The sequence below is a fragment of the Pinus tabuliformis genome, chromosome 1_2, assembly GCF_031772625.1.
Source record: "Pinus tabuliformis cultivar Carrire ecotype Pingquan chromosome 1_2, CPIR1, whole genome shotgun sequence".
Taxonomy (NCBI): domain Eukaryota; kingdom Viridiplantae; phylum Streptophyta; class Pinopsida; order Pinales; family Pinaceae; genus Pinus; species Pinus tabuliformis.
Window position 1 is genome coordinate 1,298,990,566 of NC_142298.1, and position 5,478 is coordinate 1,298,996,043.

The following is a 5,478-nucleotide window of genomic DNA, read 5'->3' on the forward strand; positions in this document are numbered from 1 at the left end:
TGAACTCTGGACATCTTTGTCTCCTCCCTGTCATAGTGTGGTCCAATTTATGTAATCATCTTCATAGCTATCGATGGGGTAACATTGTTTCTTGATGTCATCCTGGAAATAATCCCAAGTGGGTGCAGCTGAAAATAATGAGGCTTCCCTCTCGTCTTTTTGTTCAGAGTAGATTTCCCACTTAGCCTTAACATGTGGGGCAACTTTGAGAAGTGCAAAAGTAATATTTTCCTGATTGGAAAAGTCATGAATTGAAAAATATCCTTCCAATATATTCAACCATTTATCTATGACATCTGCATCTATCTGGCCCTCAAATATGGGAATATCAAAGTTAACTTGTACCTTAAAAGGAGTGGCGCCTCTAGAGTGGATGCTGGATGAAGATGCATCACCTGTGGGTAGCCGTGGAGGATCTGAGCAAAGTTATCCATCATCACATTCCTCTATCGATCAAGAGCTTCCTCAAGAAATAATTTGAAAGGATCTCCTACCCCCTCATCTTTCTTTTTTTTTTCCATGGGAGGCCATCGAGGTTTTTCAGGCTAGTCTTGCAAAGTTTCAACCAGTTCGATATCTAACTCTTTATACCCTGACCTCATTGGGGACATGCAAAGAAAAATAGAGAAAGCGCAAACCGCTCTACTACCATTGATCCAAAATTTAAACAGGAATGGAAAAAATTATAGATATAACCATAAATATAGATATGCAACAGAAATAACACTTCATTTCATTAATATCAAAACACTCAAATATGCTTACAAACATAATGGAAATAAACTAGCTCGGGCGATGGTAGCTTATTTATGAGAAGAGATGTGGCAGCTACATGCCTTTGAATTGTGTTACAATGAGGCTCAAGGGCCTATTTATTATTGAACAATAAGGAAAAACCATAAACATCCAAAAACATAACTCCACGAGATGTAACACCAAGAGTTTGTGGACCCCGTTGGGGTTAGTTGGGCAACCAACTTCCCGGGGTCATAACTTGGTCATATTATCTCCATTTGGTGTGTACGATACCTTGTTGGAAAGGTCCTTCTATGTACTACAATATTTGTTGAAGGCCCATGTGTATGGTTGTAGGCCTATTGCATACCGCAAAAAAATGTCGTTTAGGGGGTAAAAACTGTTCTGAAAGTCCAGGACCCGAAAAACTACTAAAAATAGTAAATGCTGAAATAAAAAAGCAAAAAGATGAATTTGATTGGAGGTCTAGGTGGAATAGTTTTGTGGCCACCAAAATCCACTTGGATTAGATGATTTTGGCACTATTGGGATGTCTCCATGTGCAAATCAAAGTCATTCCTTTTGGCACAAGTTTTAGATGTTGTAGCCCTAAAAAAAATCATTTGATGCCTTAAAATAACTATGGCGGATTTTGGACCCTAATTTTACAAACTAGGACTTGCCATTAAAACGGTTCCTACATGTTAGTTCCTCCATTTTTTCCACCTACAAAGTAGATAGTTCACAATTTGTATGATGACCTATTCTAGATCAAAATTGTTGCAATCCAACATAATGAAACAAAATTCCACTCAACTTGCAATCAATATACCTAAATAATTATTTATAAACAAAGGAGGTTAATATGTCTTTCTGCTATAGAAAAAAATGGTAATATAGAATTTGAAGGTAGAGAAAGACAACACTACCCTCATTAAGCGAGCTTTCGGGAGGTGTAACTACTTAAATAAGAGATATGAGTAAGTTAGAAAAATGTTAGATAACGTGTGGGAATGTTGAATCCTTACTGCACCAAAGGGTTACATGAGTTTAAGAACATGTAAGGAAATAAAGAATAAATTATGGATCTTGAAAATTATCAGTGCTAGATCCACATGTAGTTTCCTCAACTATGAATAAGAGAAGAGAAACATCAGGCGTACTCTACAAGTGAACTTGGACTTCCATGCCCTTTCATTTTGGTGCAAGAACACAATACTAGGTGGACTATGGTAAAATTCAAACTTGGATTCATTGTGTATCCAAAGTTGATACATACTACAACAGAGATAGAAGGAGGAGAACAACAAGGATGAGGATGTCAATGATGCGAAGAAGCTTCAAGAGGAAATTAATAGGGTTCAAGCCAAGCATGTGTAAAGGGGTTAACATAGGACTACTCACAATTATGGGGTCTCCATTAATTCAAGATGTGTCATAGTGCCTATATCCATGGTGTTGTCACTCACCGCATTATGAGCTATCAGTTTCCCAGAGTGCAAAATAGAAGTGAATTTTGACGTGATTTTGCAAGCCATGCAAGCTCTAAAATCTTAATCAAACCCTCTCTATTGGATATTTCTTGGAACAACCTTTCCAATGGTAGGTGGATGTCCAAAAATGGACTCTTGGATAAGAAATTAGAGCATATTGAAGTTGCCCATTTGAAAGCTAGAAAACAAAGAGAAAATACGAAGGGAGGCTCATCACAATCGCAATCAGAGTCTTGGAAAAGCAATAACAAGGGAAGACAACAAAATCTATGATTAGTCAATCTCTGATATCACAAATCAGCTGTCAAAGAATCCAAGGAACAACATGTCAGCTTATCGGCGATCGGTGGACCCCGTCCATATCACATATCAATGGTTAGAGACCCCATGGTGGATAGCGTATTGGCAGTTCACGAGGCAGAGCGCCGATATCGCATATCGACGATCGCGGTTGAAAAAGGGTGCACACAAGCACATGGTCATAAAAATCATTGAACTCTGATAGTGTTAAAATCACCGATATTTGTGCCTTTAATGTTAAGACTCCAAGAGGGCCGAAAAGCATTTTACAGAGGAAATCAGTTGCAAAACTAGAGAAGGGCGGGCCTTTTCTCTCTCCTCCAACACGACGCATGGTAGCATAGGATTGGTCCTGATAAATACACATGGAAATCTGACGTATGCATGACATGGCAGTACAGAGGACATGTGGCACACATATTTCACATTTTCAGGTGTCCTTTGGGGGCATATTTGGGTGACACGTGTCACCACTTAGGTTGTGCCACATGACACTGATGACATCATCAATCCCACAGATCGACGATCACATAGGCAAAAGCTCGTCCTTCGTTGAAGACTCTTCCAGATGAAATATTTTATAAAATGGACTTAAAGGGATGTTGGGTCCATCCCTTTTCAAAGGCCACATGTGATTTAAACACCCCCCATCTCTAGACAACCCAGATTAACTCTACCCTGACCAACAGCTCCCAAGCCTTTTCAGCTGCCCCTACCATGTTTCCCTTTATCAGCATGGGGGGGGGTCCAAAAAGCGGTTTCCCCGTCGGGCACCACTAACACGTGTACCTCTCATATAATTTTTCACCCCCCCCCCCCTCACTTACCACTTACCGCTCATGACCCCCTTCGAAAACCACTCATCCTCACACTCTCTCCTGCCAAAGGCCCTAACACTGAAGAACTGAGGACCTGGTCATAGCCCCCCAGTTATACGAGAAGAAATGGTACAGGGTCTAAACCAAAGGGGGCCAAGGATCATCGGAACCCTCCATCCTACAATTCCTTTGAGAGTAAAAGTCTCGATGCCATAAAGCCCTGATAGTATGCTACAGGGCTTTGAAGGTAGATGGGTCTTAAGCTGAAGCATTGAAGGAAGTATGGTGTATCGATAAATCAGTATGGAGGGATCAGGAGGATTAATGGATCAACATGGATCTCTACTCAAATACAAAATGAAGCACTATAAGGACTAACTCTGTTTATGCTCAGTGACATGCAAACACAGTTGCCCACTCCCAACTCCAAAGAACGAGCAAGCCAAATAGTTAAGATCAAAAGTGATAGGTGAACTAACCGACGCATCATGGGAGAGATGTGGCTTGATTAGAGGCCTTCACAGGAACATTAGAGGGGTACTTCCAAGTTCCTCCCATTATCTTCCAGTTTTCTTTATTTCTGATTATTCTGTAATTTCTGTATGTTTTCAAGAAAGGAATCAAATCTGATTGTAATCATTTTAGGTTTCAGAGACTTGCACTTCAAGATAGATAGTCTAAGCAGATAGCTAAAGATAATTTTGTAATTGTAATTCTAGCTCCCCCTCTTCTTATGAATAGGGGGAAGAAACTCTTAGTACAGGGTCTGGAATTCTGCACCTACTCGTCAAGATTTATGTGATTCCACTTTGGTTCTATTTGCTTTTCCATGAGGGACTTGAGTGATATCTAGGTGAATGTAAATGGACTGGTATGTTGGACTCATATTTGATTAATGAGAATCCCTGGTGATTCCAAGCAAATCAATGTGCAGTGTCTTTTCCCTTTTGTAATCTCATTTCATATATGTTTTTCCTTCTCTGAAATAGTGTAATGAGACTGTCGGTTTCTCCCTAACTTGTGGATTTATCCTGGCTGCTAAATAGAGAACAATACCTATGTATATTACAAATTCACTTGTGCTATTCAATAGCCTAAAGTACCTGTAGTAATTACAGATTTACTTGTGTAATTGGATTAACCTACAATACCTGTGTGAGCCCAGATTTACTTATGCTATTTGGTGCTAAAGATAACCATGTCATATCCATTATGAAACCTCAATAAGCACTCCACTGTTTCTATCTTTCCACCTCCTCTCTCTTTCATATTTTTGTTGGAACAGCATTGCCTACAATCTTATGTTATTTACATCCCTATGTATTGAATTCCACCCTTTGGCCAGAACATTGCTACTTAGAATTTTGTCCTGTTTACCGCCCTCTACATCGAATTCCCTCCTACCTTTCCTCCTCTTTACTTTACTACAACTTCAATATAAAGTTTCTTGTTGTTGTGTGTTGGCCACCAGAACTAGACATTTCTCTTTAAGATTGGCCCAATTTACCCCCCTGAGCTTTTGGATCCATGTATTGGCTTGAGTTTACCTGCATGACAAACTATTGAACCAAGCCCCCATATTCTCTTTTTACTTAAATGAAAATTGGAGTGCAACAAAAACCCCACTCATAATATTCCATGCACCCCTCTATTTAAGATGTCCTAGGCAATGGTCTACAATCAACCTAGAGGCTATCTGTAGGAATCTTTCTATGTCTCCCAAAGCACTCATGTTGAAGGTGTCATTAAAAGTGACAAAATATTTCTAGCGTCATTTCAGAGGAACTTATTGAAGGGTTTTTCCCCTATGATATGACAATATTTTACATTTCCCTTGTTAGGTGAGCAAGGAAAGTGTGGGTTGAAGATCTCTCACCTTGGCGACTCCACTGTCCCAATTTTATAGTCAACATCCTAGCGACTCCACTGCCCATTTCCATATTTGATCATCTTGTCTTTCAAGAAACCTCATACTCACTCTAATGCTACATAAGCTGAAAGCTTTCCCTACCTTTGAACCTAAAATTAGTCATCTAGGAAGGTTTTCGAAATGGCCATTCCTGAATTCCTGGCCAACAAATTTGCTCCACTGGATTGTTTTTCTATTCCTAGTTTTCAAAATCAGGTCCCTT